Here is a 16,276-nt window from a genome sequence, read left to right on the forward strand (position 1 = left end):
CAGTAGACTGGAATCACCAGGGAGCCTGTTGAAAACGCAAAGTCTCACAGCCCTGCCTCCCCCACCCCCATCCTACTGAACCAGAATCTGTATTTTTTTTTTTTTTTTTTTTTTTGCGGTACGCGGGCCTCTCACCTCTGTGACCTCTCCCGCTGCAGAGCACAGGCTCCAGACACCCAGGCTCAGCAGCCATGGCTCACAGGCCTAGCCGCTCGGCGGCATGTGGGATCCTCCCGGACCGGGGCACGAACCCACGTCCCCTGCATCGGCAGGCGGACTCTCAACCACTGCGCCACCAGGGAAGCCCGAATCTGCATTTTTAACAAGATTCCTAAATGGTTTGCACAGTAAAGTTTGAGAAGCACTACTCTAAAGAACTATACTAGAATGAGGTATTTATATTTTTAAAATATCTTTTTTTATCTGCAAAAGTAATACATGTTTATAATAACAACTTTGAACAATTCAGAGATACGTCAACTTTCAAAAGTTGCCCACAATCCCCTTGTTCAGAGGCAATCACTGTTAAACAGCCCTTAGGTATTCAGTAATACTTGTTATTTAACAACTGGATTTACTCATAACCTACCTGAGTGATTTGCTTGTGAAATTTCTAGAACACTGGTTTTCAAAGTATGGTCCCGGAACGCGCAGCAGCAGCATCGCCTGGAACTGGTCTGTATCAGTGGTTCCCAAACTGCAATGCGCGTCAGGATTCCTTAGGGAGCTGGTTGCTGGGACCTGACCCCAGAGTTTCTGATTCAGCAGCTCTGGGCTGGAGCCTAAGAATCTGCATCTCTAACAAGATCCCAGGTGATGCTGATGCTGCTGGGACCACACTGGAGAACCACTGGTCTAGAGTCCCAAGTCCTGAGCTTCCGAGAATCACTGTGGCAATGACCCTTGATGCCCAGAGAGGTGAGGACGTCTATCAAGGTGGAAGGCTGTGGCCCGCTTTGCCTGACCCTCAGTATTGGGGAAGGAGCTAACGAAGCACTGGGAACACGCAGCCAGCAAAGTCTAACAAGCCCAGAGCCAGCTTCCTGTGTGCTCAGTTATAATAGCTGGGACCCTGGTACAAGAGCCATAAACACCAGCCAGCACCTCTTTAGAATCAGTCTTCTCTTTTCGTCCTAGCTTGGCAGCTGCCGGGGCCCACCATCCTTGGTCCCCTTCTAAGCCCTCATACCCCCATTTTGGCTTGCCTGGAACGCTCAGAGTTGTGGACTTTACTCCCCACTCCCACTGAAATTCTAGAAGCAGCTGCACCAACTCCACCAACTGAACACATAGACCTAAACCCACATTCCACATATTTCCCGGCCAGACTATCTTGTCCCCTCTTAGCGAATACCTTATACCTTTACTAAACAGCTTATAAAGATGGCATCTCATGAGCATTGGACCACATAGTATACCGCCTGAAAGGGTACTTAGAAATGCTAGACGTCACCAGGAGACTGCTGGGTGTTTTACTGCTGCTGTTTAATGCTTAAGGGGCAGAGACATTTTCAAATTCTAGGCCCAGCATTTAGAATCCCAGCTGTGGTTATTTAATATAGGCCAGTTTTGCCTGTACCATATGCTCAGAAATGTCTGTTGGTTAATATCTCAAAAAATGTGTTAATACTTGCACACCAGCTGTTTAAAAAGCAACATACTGAAGAGCTAAATATTTTTATCAGTAAGTAGGTGGGCATGGATGGTTCTGCGTAAGTGCTTACCAATAATGTTTTGTTTTGTTGTGTTGCATTTTGCTGAGTGAGAAATGTCCTCCATTCTATTTTACCACCCCTCCCGCCTAATTTCCCCTATCCCCCCTGCTTAGTCTGCTCCGGCTGCAGTGATTTCCCTGCCGTTTCTTGCCCAGCCCTTACCATGCATTCATTCATTCACCCAACAAACATTGCTGGGCACCTCTGATGCCCTGAGCCCTTTTCCAGGTGCTGGGGATGTGGCAGACAGCTGAACAAATTAGCAGACATCACTGTCCTATTTGGACTTACATCCCAGTAGGGGGGCAGAGTAGATAATCAACAAAATGGATACATGCCTTATAGAGGGTATTAGCAAGTGATGAGAGCTACGGAGAAAAATGAAGCTGGGAAGAGGACATATGGAGGGGGTGCCATGTTCAATACAATGGTCAGGGGAGGTCTCCCTGAGCAAGTGACACGTGAGCAAAGACTTGGAGAAGCACAAGGAAGGAGAGAGGTTAGAGGCAGGCAGCCATCTGAACAGCTCTGCCCAAGAGTTTTGTTGGGTAAAGTGGAATGGAGGGAAAAGTGCCACTAAGAGTTTAAAAAAAATTTTTTTTTTAAATACGGGAAATGGTACTGCCTGTTTCTATGCAGATGTGAATGCAGTAGTGGCCGGGGAAAGGAGAATTGCTAATATAGGAGAGAGAGAGGAGGATTTGGGGAGTGGCATGCCTGAGAAGCAAAGGGGGGCTGGGCTCCCCTGCACATTTTTTCCATGGTAATAAGGAGCAAGGATGTGGGCAATAATCTGATAGGTAAGTATGTAAGGTGTTGGCATCTTGGAGTGGTAGGTAGCTCTTCTGATTAATTTCCTCAGCGGGATAGGAGGTAAAGAGAGTTAGCTGAGAGTGAGGCCAGGGAGTTGTTGCTGGGAACTGGCTGTCTAGGGGAATGAGAGAGTGAATGGGCTGGAGAAGCATTTGTGACGGAAGCATGAAGCTTCCTCTGTGCTCCCCACCCCAGATCCTGGGCCTGAATTGCTACGAGGCTAGCCAGCATGGGGCACGTGTCTCTCCAGAGGAGGTTCAGCTGCATGGATGTGGGTGTGGAGTAGGTGGAGAGTTGGGTCTAACCAGGGCTGGCCTTTGCCAAGTGAGTGCAACGTAACTAGAGTGGGCAAGAGAGTTGCAGTCTCTCTGCCTAGAACCTGCTCCCCAGATATACCCGTGACTCCTTCACTTACAGTCCTCAGGTCTCCACTCAACACTCACTCCTCTGGGAAGCCTGGATGCCCCTCTATCCATCCCCATCCCTACCTGCCACCGCCGTGAACGGCTGTCTCCTCATCAGGATGCCAACTTCACAAGGCCACAGATCTTTGCGCATTATGTTCATCGCTATATCCCAGGAACCTAGAACAGTGCCTGGCACTGTTCCCCAAATGCTTGGTAAATGAATGCATGAGCCACATCAAAAAAGGGAGTACAAATGTTACCATCTATAGGTGGAAAGACTTAATTGGACTTAATGGTGACCCAGATTCAGAGAAGCAAAAAAAGGAGGCTGTATTATTACTCTTGTAACTGTATGTCACCGCAAACCTTCTGCAGATCCTGTTTGATTACCTTGTACCAAATATTTGATCTGCATCGCATATCATATATCTTGCTAGTCAAGAGTATGACTACATAGAATTGTAGGTGTGTGTGTTTGAAAGTATAAAGGATATTGGAGTTAAGAATATCTGTTTGCATGCATACATGTTTTTTATATAAGTGTGTATTGTTGACTAAACGGCATTTGAAAAACACTCATCCAATAGGCTGTAGGCAGTAAACGGTGCTTAGACAGCCTATGAATTACCAGGGGGCCCAGGAGGCAAAGGGCTCCTATCTTTGGACAGAGCCCTGCTTATTTTGCAGTTAACTGAAAGGGCCTCTCTGTCACTTTTGCTTGGCTACAGGGAATGTCCCTGCACACAATGCTGTGTGTGTCCTAAAGCTGGAGGGCTACTTCAGGGAGAGCTCTGAAAAGAATCTTTGTATTTCAGCCAGGCAAATGGATGAAGAAATAACCCAGGTTCCTTTGGGCTCTTTCCATCCCACCAATGCCTCAAGCAGGCCAGGAAGCCCTGGTCCTTCCAAATCTGTTTCCTGAGCCTTAGGCTTTTCTGGTCCCAAGTTTCACTGTGGAATTGTCCCATGAATGGAGAGAAGCAGCTGCGATGAAGGCCCTTTCCTGGTGCTTCTAACGAGGCTTTGTCTCATGATTGTCTCCCCTGGAAAGCTGCCCAGGCCAGACCCAGATATTAGGACCATGACCTTGCTCTGTGTGTGCAGCCCCTGCCAGGCTACTGGAGCCCACCCCTCCCCAGTCTCAGTCCCACACCCTGGGCCTCCCGCCACACGGGAAGTCCAGCTGCAGGCATGTGCCAGCCACAGGGCCCCACGTGGCTCCCCACACACCCACAGGGAGGGAGGCTGCCCCCTGGCCCTGGCCCAACCCCTCCCACGCCATCTGCTCGGAGATCAGCGGAATATGTTTAACAGAACAATGAACTGGAATGAGTTTTGAATCAGCACCAATTTTCTGCTTACTTTTTTTTTTTAAAGTAATACATGTATATGGCTTAAAATTCAAAAGGTGCAAATGAGCACCCAGTGAAAAAAGGAGTCCCTCCTGCCCCTGAGCCCCAGTGCCCCTCCAGAGACAACCACCGTCATATTACCAAAGTACACAGGCACGCGAATTTCTTTTTCTTAACACAGAAAGTAAAAGCGCGCTGCCCCTTGCTTTTTGCACTTAACAATACTCTTGGAAATCTTTCCACATCATTTCACATGCAGCTGCCTCATTCTTTCAGAGGGCTAATATTTCTGTCTTTGGGTGAGTCATGGATTTCTTAACCAGTCTCCTATTCACAGAAACCTAGGCTGCTTCCAGGCTTTTGCTATTACGTATTCTGTGGCCATGACTGACTTATAAACCATACCACACCCGTGCAAGCATAGCCATGGGATAAACACCCACGAGGCAGGTATATTCTTGAGAACTCCACCACGCTGCCTGGATTTCTTCATCTACAACAAGGAGCTCTGCCTTATTTTCTGCTGGTTACCATCTCACTGGGGTCAGGGTTAGAACCGTTGATGAGTCATAACAAGAACAACGATTATTAAAAGCGTCATAGCACCAACGCTTTGCCCAGCACCATTCTCTGTATTCTACATATGTTACAGTGTTGAATCCTCCCCACAGCTCATGAGATAGGTTCTATCATCCCCTCCTTTATACAGGTGAGGAAACTGAGGCACAGAGGAGGTAAGGAACTTGCCTGAAATTCCACAGCTAGGAGCCATCTGGGATCGGAAGCCAGGCAGCCTGGCTCTGTGCCACATCACCTCTCATAACAAAATCGTCTAAGAAATCACTTGGCTACTGAAGCTGCTTCCAGGGTGTGTATATCAGTGGGTGCTTGCCTGCAAAGCCTGAATGGAAACTGTGTCTTCTGTTCCCAACACCCTGTGTGTCTAGAGGGAGGATTGGATTAGCCTGTAAGCTCTGTGACAGTAGGAACAAGCTCTGCCTTGTTCACCTTGATACCTTGCATACTGCTCATTAGTTACTGTTGAATGAGTGAATGAATATTATCCTGAATAACAATAATGCTAGTAATAGCTGATATTTATGGAGCACCAGCTAAGAGTTTGCCATAAATTATCTCATTTAATCCTCACAACAGGTCTCTGAAATAAATTCCATTATACTTCCATTTTACAGATGGAGAAACAAAGGCTCACAGAGGTTAAGTAAATTGCCCAAGGACGCACAGCTGGTAAGTAGATGAGTTGGGATTTGATCCCTGGATGTCTGCTCTCTACCTAGAGTGATCTCTGAATGATTTCAGTCTGCACCTAAGTCTGTGAATCCACGAATTTCCCACCTAGGAATTGACCTCCACTGGGTGCAGCCTGAAGATAATAACCACACGTCCTTTTTAAAAAATTAAATAAACTTAATTTTTAGAGCAGTTTTAAGTTGAGTGGAACGTACACTTTTGTGTACTCAGAAGTACGATTTTTAATTTCATAGAAATATTGAGTGGAAAATACAGAGATTTCCTATATGCCTCCTGACCCTACACACATAGCCTCCTCCACCATCAACATCCTACACCAGAGTGGTGTATGTGTTACAGTCAATGAACTTATGTTAACACATCATTATCACTCGAAGTCCATAGTTTACATGAAGGCTCAGTCTTGGTGTTGTACATTCTATGGGCTTAGACAAATGTAAAATGATGTGCGTCCACCATTATAGTATCATACAGAGTAGTTTCACTGCTCTAAAACTCCTCTGCCAACGCATCTCTCCCTCTTCCTTAACCCCTGAAAACCACTGATCTTTTTCTGTCTCCATAGTTTTGCATTTTCCAGAATGTCATATAGTTGGAATCATATAGTATGTAGCCTTTGGCTCTTTCATTTAGTAAATCCTCCATGTCTTTTCACGCTTTAGGGTAAATAGGTTACAGTTTGTATTTGTGGGGAGGAAAGGCCAGTAAAGTTTAAAGATAGAAAAAAGAAGGACAGCTAAAAATTAAACCATTGAGGGGCTTCCCTGGTGGCGCAGTGGTTGAGTCCGCCTGCCAATGCAGGGGACACGGCTTCGTACCCCGGTCCGGGAAGATCACACGTGCCGCGGAGCGGCTGGGCCCGTGAGCCATGGCCGCTGAGGCGTCCGGAGCCTGTGCTCCGCAACGGGAGAGGCCACAACAGTGAGAGGCCCGCGTACCACAAAAAAAAAAAAAAAAAAAAAAAAATTAAACCATTGAGTCTCTGGTCCACTTGAAAAAAATCAGGCAGACAGAAGCAGAAGGTGGTCTGTCTACCAAAGGGCCGCCAAAGGGGGCTGTCAGCCCTTCACACAGCACCCCGGGCTCACACTTTCATCTCTGTCTTGAAGTGAAGGCAAACAGAGAAGCACCAAGATTGAACCAAGAAGACATTTATCACACAGCTTCATGCCTCTGTCCCTTTACCAGACACATTGCCCATATTGGGTACAAGGAACTCATTAAAAAAAAAAAATCCTGCGGGGGAGGGATAAATCAGGAGGCAAGGACCTACTGTAGAGCACAGGGAACTCTACTCAACACTCTGTAATAACCTATATGGGAAAAGAATCTGAAAAAGAATAGATGTATGTATAATGTCTAACTGAGTCAGGCTGCTGTACACCTAAAACAAACACAACATTGTAAATCAACTATACTCCAATTAAAAAAAAATCCTGTAATCATGCTATGAGTGTGGAAGTTTTGCGTGAGTTTGAGCATGTTAAACATACTATTTAGTTAAATGTAAATATTTAAAATATGCCACAGACTTTGAACTCTATTTTGATGCCATTTGTTTTCAAATATACTGGGAGTCTCAACGAATCAAAGCAGCCAGGACCTCTCTTGACCCTTAAGAGGCCCCAGCTGCTTGGGATCTGGGAAAAAAGGAGCTAAAAAAGAGTGTGTGTCTCTGTTATCCAGCCCTGTTCCCGCAGAGGATCCAGAATGCTGGAACAGAATGATGAAGGATTTGGGGCATAGCACGGGGCTCCAGTGGGGACAGAGAGGGTACACCCAGCCCATCCAGGGCTGGCCCTCTGCTCTGAATGCTCCAAAAGTTCTGTTGCTGCTGCTAAGCATCCTGTCTTCTTTGTGAGACAGGAGATCAACTGTTGTAGGTTAATGAAACACAATTTTTAAAAAAAATTATTGATTTTATTTATGGCTGCATTGAGTCTTCGTTGCCGTGTGCAGACTTTCTCTAGTTGTGGTGAGCAGGGGCTACTCGTCATTGCGGTGCGTGGGCTTCTCATTGCGGTGGCTTCTCTTGTTGCGAAGCACGGGCTCTAGGCGCACGGGCTTCAGTACTTGTGGCTCACGGACCCTAGAGCGCAGGCTCAGTAGTAGTGGTGCACGGGCTTAGTTGCTCCGTGGCATGTGGGATCTTCCCGGACCAGGGCTCAAACCCGTGTCCCTTGCATTGGCAGGTGGACTCTTAACCACTGCACCACCAGGGAGGCCCCAAAATGCAATTTTTGTTAAGCAAATGAATTTCATGATCAAGGGCTTCAAATTTGCAGAGCGTATGTGAATATAAAGATATCATCTTTATACGTATTTGTGTTTCATGTAAAAGAAAACATGTTTTCTGATGCCAAAAATAATTTGACAAAATTTGGGAAACAACGGCAACTACATAGAAGAATATCAAAGCCAGCCCCCTGGACAGCAAAAGCCAAGACAGAGTTAAAGTGCAAATGATTAATTCAAATATCACCTGTGAAATTAAAAGGGGTGAGGGATCAGGAGTGGGTGGGAGAGCCCACAGACTGTGATGCAGGTCTAACACCTGTGAGGGCAAGGGGAGAAGGAAGGAGGATTGGGCAGGAAGAGCCTCAGACTGCAGTGAGCTCTGGGAGAGTTTTGGCCAACCCAGCGTAAAGCTCCAGCACAAAGATTGCCTAGAAGAGTCTCGTGCTAGGCAGGAATGACCAAGCCGGAGAACTCCACCACACTTAGTCATTGGCTGTGGCTGCCAGGAGACAGCGTTGCCTCGGCTCCAATGTTGCAGCTGGAGGCTCTCAGCTAACTACCTCCTCTTGGCAGGTTCTCTCTTAAAGGGAGAGCTGACCATACGTATGTGTATGAATGTGAATATATGTGTGTGTACGTAAATTATTTTTGTTTTACAAAATTGTGCTCATATTGTACCGACTGCTTGGTAGTCTGAGTTTTTTCTACACAGTTTATGCCACTGAGTACACTGACACATATCATTAAATGATTTTCAAGTCATAATTCATTAAATGGAGCTTCTGTGAATCCACCAGTTTTCTGAAATGATGTGCTAAATTTCGTGACAGTGTATTCATGAGCATTTTCCCAAGGACAGGGCTGGTAGTTTTCCTCACATCCTCTAAGGGGTCCAAAAAGGTTAAGACCCACAATCTAAAACATGATTTATGACAGTGATATACCATGATTTGTGAAACCGGTTCCCTACCATTGAGTGGTTTCCAATTCTCGGCTACGGTGAACATTGATGTTCATAAATCTTAGCATAATATGACTATTCCCTTGGGATAAATTCCTACACAAGCAATGCTGAGTCAGAAGGTATGTGCCTCATCTTTAAGGCTTTTGATACTATTGCCAAATACACCAATGCCTGGGAATAGAAAGCCTTGGGCAGATGATAAGAAAATCCTGGTTGCCATAACATTTTTATCCCTTTTATCTTCTCCACTGGTGGACATTATTATCCTCATTTTACTGATGAGCTCACTGAGTCTCAGAGAGGTTAAGTGATAAGTCCAGGGTCACACTGGGATCTGTCTGGTTCTAGAGAAGCCAGACTACAGGGGACTTTTTTGTAAAGAGCCCATTATTTAACCATCCATAGGCTGAATCTTCAAATACTTCCCCTCTGAATTATTTATGATTCTTTTGCTTGCAAGTGACAAAGGCCCATCTCAACCTACCCTAAGAATAAAGGAAGCTGACAGCAGGATATGTCATGGTGCATAAGGCCTGGAATGCGGGTGATGCTGGGTGTGTGAAGGATGGTGCTCAGTCAGGCTGCTTCTCTCTGCTCACCACGGCCATGCCATTGGCTTCTCTGGCTGCATGGTGACCACCCCCAACGCTCAGGTCCCGCCTGTTGGAGTCCAGGCAATCACTGGAAGATTGACTCTGCTTTTTCTGTCTCAAACCCAAATTCCTGGGAAGGAACTCTGACTGGCCGGGTTAAGTCAGGTGATTCCCCCTCTCAGTCACTGCTGCCAAGGGAGGAGGTGGGGCAGGGGGTGGAGTTACCCTGTATTAACAAGAGCTCTGTACACTAAGTAGTCACCATAAGCAAGGAGGGGAAATGCCATGACCCCTACAGTTTGCTCTAGAAGAAGGAGAATAGGATTTTTCACGGCCCCTCTTCAGCTCATGGAGATAGTCTTTGGGGAGAAAAGCACATGCCCTTGACCCTGGGATCCACCTACAAGTGTGGTAGGAGATCTGTGGTGCTGCAAGAGAACAGGTGTCATTTATTTGTTCAGCCAATTCTTTGTGGTACTAACAGTGAGGCCCTGGAGCAGATGAAAATCATCAGTTAGCCTTTTGGTTATTAGCCTGCCACCCCCCTCCCCCCAAAACACACACGTGGCTCAGAGTCCAAAAGGAAGAGCTTAAGTAAAGGGGGAGATGAAAGTTCTCTGTACAATAAAGGCACAGGCATTTTCAGGGAGCCTGTTAGGGAGAATATTTCAGGAGATCTGGAAAAGCCAGATACTGGGGGAGCATTCTCACAGGGGGAAAGCAGCTCCCAGTTCTGGGGCAGTAAGGCCAGTGTGGCTGGAGTGCAGGGAGCACTGGGGCAGAGGGGGCATTGAGGCCAGCAGGGCTGGGACAGGGAGGGGGCTCTCAATGGCCCGCCGCTGGGTTTGGCCCTGGGGATTGTTAAGGCAAGTACGTGATTTGAGCTAAGTTCTGAAAAGATCAGCACAACTGCCATGTTAAGAATAGACTTGGGAGTGGGGTTGGTGTCAAGGGTAGGCGCCAGGAGATGGGTGAGAAGGCGAGGCTGTTGTAGGGCTGGTGAGGGGATGGCACTGAGATCAGGGAGATGGCCCTGGACCCAGAAAACAGTGGACGGACTCAAGATACCTGGAGATTATGGATGGATACGTGGGAGGCAAGAAAGTGGGGAAAATCAAGGATAATTCCTAAGTTTCCCATTTGCGCAACTGGATGGTTGGGCGACGGGTGTCGGATCATTTACTGAAAGGGAGCAGACTTGGAGGGAAACATGGTTGGAGGGAAAAATCAAGAGGAGAGGCAAAGAAGCCAGCTGAGCGGGCAGAAAAGAGGTCTGGCTGGACATTAGATTTGGAGTCATTGGTGTTCGAAGCCGTGAGGCTGAGTGAACTCACCTGGGCAGGGGGTGTAGCTAGAGAAGAACAGAGGGCCCAGGACCAAGTCCTGAAGAGCTCAAAGAGAGGGAAGAGCCAGAAAACGAGCCTGAGGCAGAGCAGCCAGGGAGGTACCAGGAGAAGAAAGAGTGTGAGACATTAAGAAGAGGGTCAATCCCTGTTGTGGGTTTGCACCATGGAGGTCACTGGGGGGGGCAGTTTCCGTGGGGAGGGCCATGGCTTCCCTGGTGTCATGGGAACAGGGGCTGGATCTATTTCGCTTGGGTGATATGGAAGTGGGTGACTCCACGCCAGAGGACTTGGGGACCTTTGTGCTATGTCTGTAGAGCAACATGAAAAAGAAAAAAGTGCCTGTGACATTTTCATCAACCAACATGGTTGGGGTGTGAGCTGTGAGGGCAGCCTGCGGGCAGCCTGAGGAACGCCCTCGGAGCTGCTAGAAGAACTGTGAACTGAGGACCTGGATGTGAAGCCGCTCCCCATCTGCTACCTGGGAGGAGAAATTCCCTGCCACATGGGGAACGTGAGCCCTACAGACAGGAAGGAGGATCGCCCTGTTTATTTCTGTCTGCCTGATTTCACATCTGCTGACGTCTTCACACCCACCCTCCTCCTCTTCTTTGAGCCTCAATGGTTGAGGAGCTAAAAATGTACCCCTGAGGCCAAAGCTATGCCTTACGCTTGGTCAATTTAGCACAACCAGTCTACTGGGGAACTCAAAATGCAAAATACTGAGAAGTAAAAATGCTCACAATCCTCTAAACCTGTAAAAAAACAACCCCAAAAGATGGAAAAGATGCGCTCCATGCCCTCCAAGCACTGTGACCATAAGACGCAGCGGGTGTCCACAGGGCGCCCACCACATCTGAGGGCTGGCTGGAGTGACGATTTTTTTTTCTTGTCAAAATAAATGAGCCTTTGTGTTGAAAATGATTTCAAGGTTTCATTTCCTTCGAGGGCATCCTGCCCTCATTGACATGAAAATGCCTCATGGAAACTCCTGCTGTGGGCGGGCTGTCATGGGTGACCTTCAGGGCTCCTGGGCCCCCCTCCTGCAGCCCCCACCCACTTGAGAGCTGACCTGCCTGGGATCCCCCAGACCCCAGGCTTCTTCCCCTGGTAGGGCCTGAGCTTATGGTAGGGCTGGGAGAGAACTGCTGCCCTTGGGACGCCCTGGTAGGCCCTCCAATCTCCAATTGTGGGGAACACGATTGCCTGATGCCAGGCTCTGAACCCAGGTGTGCCGAGGCTACATGTCCCATGGGCTGCTCCCAGCCCCTGGCTGAGCTTGGTGGGGACAGATGCTAAGACAGGCCTGTGCCTGGGAGATGCAGGGCTCCTCCAACAGGCAACTTTGGCCTGGGGAAGACCTTTCTTCTCCCTTCCTTCTCTCCTTCCCAGGGGTCAACCAGCATCTCCTTCTCCCAGCCTCCTGCATCTCCCTCCCCATCCCCTGCGCAGGCTTGGAATCTCATCTTGGTATTTGCGTCTCAGAGGATCCTAGTTACCACACCTGGAGCTTCCAGAAATTGATGGGAGTGCAGCAAACAGCCCCAGTGTTCATTGCCTGGAGGGCAAGGTCAGTCTTACGCCATAGTCTGTCTCTAATTGGGGTCATCCCTCTGTCCCCTTCTTTTTTTTTTTTGAGTTCCTTATATATTTTATTTTATTTTTAAAAATTTTACTTTATTTATTTATTTTTGGCTGCGGTGGGTCTTCGTTGCTGCGTGACAGCTTTCTCTAGTTGTAGCGAGCAGGGGCTCCTCTTCGTTGCAGCGCGCGGGCTTCTCATTGCGGTCGGTGGCTTTTCTTGTTGCGGAGCATGGGCTTTAGGCACGTGGGCTTCAGTAGTTGTGGCACGCGGGCTCAGTAGTTGTGGCGCATGGACTTAGTTGCTCTGCGGCATGTGGGATCTTCCCAGGCCAGGGCTCGAACCCATATCCCCTGCATTGGCAGGCGGATTCTTAACTACTGCGCCACCAGGGAAGTCCCCTCTGTCGCCTTCTGAAGAGACAGATTCCCTCATGAGAGGTGCACGTGGCATCCCCATGCCTTTGTGGTGCCTGCTGCAGAGCGCTGACACTGAGCTCCAGCCTGTCTTAATTCACGTCCGCCCAAGTCACTGGGTGTCCCCATGATGGGCACCTCAGTGAGCTGGTGATTCCCATGTTCAAGTATGAGGGGACATGTGACTTCACACTGAGAAACATAAAGTGCAATGGGACGCAGTAAGCAGTCCATCCTCTTGTTTGTCAGGGAATGTGACTTTTAGCAGGGATTCTGGGTGCTGGGAGATTAGAGAAGAGGGATGGGAGAGGAGGACGGAGCAGGGAGGGATGGTGAAGTAACGGGGTCATTTTATCATTTACCAAGAGGAGGTGTGGGGCTGGCAGTGAGTGGAACATAGGCAGGAGGTAGAGAAATCAGACGGAAAAGAGCAGCTGAAGACCTGTACTGGGTTGAACAGTGTCCGCCCCATCCCCAAGAATTCACGTCCTTCCTGGAACCTCAGAATGTGACATTATTTGGAAATAGGGGAGTTGCAGATGTCATTAGTCAAGATGATGTCAAACTGGATTAGGGTGGGCTCTAAATCCAACATGACTGGTGTCGCTATAAGAAGAGGAGAGACACAGAGAGCCAGGAGGAGATGCCATGTGGAGACAGAGGCAGAGGTTGGGACAATGCAGGGCCAAGCGAGTAATGTCAAGATTACTGGCAGGCCTTTCCCACCTTCTGAGATGGCCCACACTCTGTAGAGTTTGTATCTCTCTAAATAAATCCACTTCTTACCTATCACTTTGTCTCTCACTGAATTCTTTCTGCGATGAGACATCAAGAACCTGAGCTTCATTAAGTCCTGAAACCACGGAACACGGGGTCGAGCCCTGGTCCAGGAAGATCCCACATGCCGTGGAGCAACTAAGCCCGTGCGCCACAACTACTGAGCCTGCGCTCTAGAGCCTGCGAGCCACAACTACTGAGCCCTCGTGCCACAACTACTGAAGCCCACGTGCCTAGAGCCCATGCTCCGCAACAGGAGAAGCCACCGCAATGAGAAGCCCGCTTACCGCAACGAGGAGTAGCCCCCGCTCGCCGCAACTAGAGAAAGCCCGTGCACAGCAATGAAGACCCAACACAGCCAAAAATAAATAAGTTAATTTAAAAAAAAAGAATACCCCAATGTAAATGTCCAAATTATATGAACAGGCAAATTACAGAAAAATTAACAATATGGAATGTTCACTAAAATTTTAAAAAATTTCAAATTAGAAAAAAAAAAAAGATTGCTGGCAGCCACCGGAAACTAGGAAAAGGCAAAGAAGATTCTCCCTTAGAGCCTTCAGAGAGGGCACGGCCCTGCCAACACCCTGATTTTGGACTTCTGGTCTCCAGAGCTGTGAGAGAATAAATGTTTGCTGTTTAAAGCACTGAGTTTGTGGTACTTTGTTACAGCAGCCCCAGGAACTGATACTGCGGAATCTCGCAGTGAGGCAGATTGGAAAATGCACTGTAATAACAGTTCATTTCATTCATTCAACAATTATTTACTTGCACCTACTCAGTGCCTGGCCTTGTGCTAAGTGCCGGGTAAGCCGTGGGAATGAAGTAGATGTGCTCGTGGCCCCATGGGGCCTCCAGCTAACAGGAGACAGATGCACGTGGGACAGTCACGCAATGGACGGAGAATTACAAGTTGTAAAAAGTGCTGGGGAAGGCAAAGAACATGTTCTTATGAGTGCAATCGGGCAGGAGGGACAAAGCATAGGTGAGAAGTGGGATAGTTAGGGAGGACTCTGTGAGGAGGTGACGTTTCAGCCAGGAGTGTGTTGCAGGCCGAGCGGAAGAACCAGAGGAAGGGTGGCTGGGCATCTGGACTGAGCGGGTGGTGGGGCAATGCTCACCCTCCAGGAACTGAAAGAGGGTGTGGCTGAGCTCAATGGGGAGAGGGGTGCAGCTGGGAGAGGGAGGCAGCCTCCTAGGGCTTACTGGGGCTCTGGGTTTATTCAAAATCAGTGAGAAACACTCCCAGTTAAACCTTCACCCCAGGTGGTCATACACATGAATGAATTTTAAAATGGGGATGGGGGGCCCCTGGATGAAAGGCCATGATGAAGTGTTATCACCTCCTGGGCAGCAGTGGGTCACCTGGGCTGAAAGGGCACCCTTACATCCCTGCTTCAAGTGTGTAAAAACCTCACACCAAATCTATATGGAAAAACAGGCCTACACCTGGATTCCAAATTGAGGGGAAAAGGAAGAAAAGCGGAGGTTGGAGGGGCTGCCCTTCTGCCCTTTACAGTAAAGCATCCTAACTATCAAGTCAGCCCTCTGAGGCTGGGTGGTGGCTCTGCAAGTGTGGATGCCTTACTCAGGGGCAGTGTTTAGAGAACATTCTATGGGTCTCATCTCTCTCTCAGGGCTGCCCTGGATCTCAGAGGCCCTGCTTCTCTTGCGTGTGTGGGTGTCTCTTCCCTGTATAGACAGCAGGAACCTGGGAGGAAGGTGCGAGGGCTGAGAAGCTGGTCTCCCGTGGAGGGTCACAGATGGTGGTGGCCCCAGCTCAGCAGGGCCTCTTTCCCTCTTCTGTGACATGGCAGGAGCAGGCCAGGGCCCTGGGGGTAAGTGCCACACAGGAAAGAAGTTCTCAGCATCTCTGGCCTCAATTGAAAGTCTCACTGTCCCATTTGGGTCTCCATTTTTATGTCTGTGTGCCTCTCATCTCTTTACTTGATAATATGTATTCATTCACCCACTCACTCATTTTTTCAACCAATATCCATTGTAGTCAGCATTCTCGAACTGCAAACAGCATCAACCTCAAATAAATCCAGAATCCTTAACATAGCTAAACGGGCTCTCACCCACCTCTGCATGGTCCCCTGCCCTCATTGATTATGTCCTTGTCACTCTGGCCTTTCAGTTCCTCAAAGATGCTGAGTACTTTCCTACCACCTAGCATTTGCACAGGCTGTCCCCTCTGCTGGGACCACCCCACCTCTTGTTTTCACCTGACTGACTCCACTCCCCTTCAGAAGCCAGAGATCTCCCACTAGTCCTCACCATCTCCCCTCAGTAGAAGCCAGTATATTACCATCTATCTCACTTTGACATCATCTTGCTGCATCTGCTTCTGTCTCCTGTGTCAGGGGACTCATAACCACTCTTTGGAACCCATCATTCAGACCTGGGGTCCATCTTTTTCTCGCAGAATGGGGAGTACCCATCCACCCTCATTTTCATCATGTGACTCTGGCATGTGTACCGATGGAAACGTTCTTGGAAACAAGTTTACAAGGTGAAACTGGGTAGGTGCCAATGTGCCATCGGTCAGTGAGGAAGGCCGTCTCTGGGTCACCTGCTGCTCACCCCTACTCTTATTCAGTCCTCCACGATGGGAAGACAGTGCCTAAATCTTCTTTCCTTCATCAAGGGCATTCCTTAGTTACATCTAGATACGCATAAAATGCTCCAAATATGCTTCTCCTCCCGTAACAACCATCCCCAAAACCTGCCCAGCAAGGTCAGTGTTGATTTCCCTGCCTTCGATTACTTTGTTGTCTCCTTTTCTTAACTGCCTGATAGAG

General features: G+C 48.4%; 1 long non-coding RNA gene across 3 annotated transcripts in view; it reads left to right on the forward strand.

Annotated features, from left to right (window-relative positions):
* The first annotated feature begins 825 nt into the window (after window positions 1–825).
* Window positions 826–16,276, forward strand: part of LOC114484164 (uncharacterized) — a 30,033-nt gene continuing 14,582 nt past the window's right edge. The window contains exons 1-4 of one of the 3 annotated variants that reach the window (XR_003676736.2): window positions 826–918; window positions 2,946–3,148; window positions 5,481–5,535; window positions 12,090–12,267. This is a non-coding gene — a long non-coding RNA (uncharacterized lncRNA). Of the gene's footprint in view, window positions 919–1,572; window positions 3,149–3,311; window positions 4,997–5,480; window positions 5,536–12,089; window positions 12,268–16,276 lie in introns of those variants that run through there. The other 2 variants (XR_008615645.1, XR_008615646.1) reach the window with 2 other exon arrangements.

Source organism: Physeter macrocephalus, chromosome 18, assembly GCF_002837175.3.
Source record: "Physeter macrocephalus isolate SW-GA chromosome 18, ASM283717v5, whole genome shotgun sequence".
In the NCBI taxonomy this organism is placed as follows: Eukaryota; Metazoa; Chordata; class Mammalia; order Artiodactyla; family Physeteridae; genus Physeter; species Physeter macrocephalus.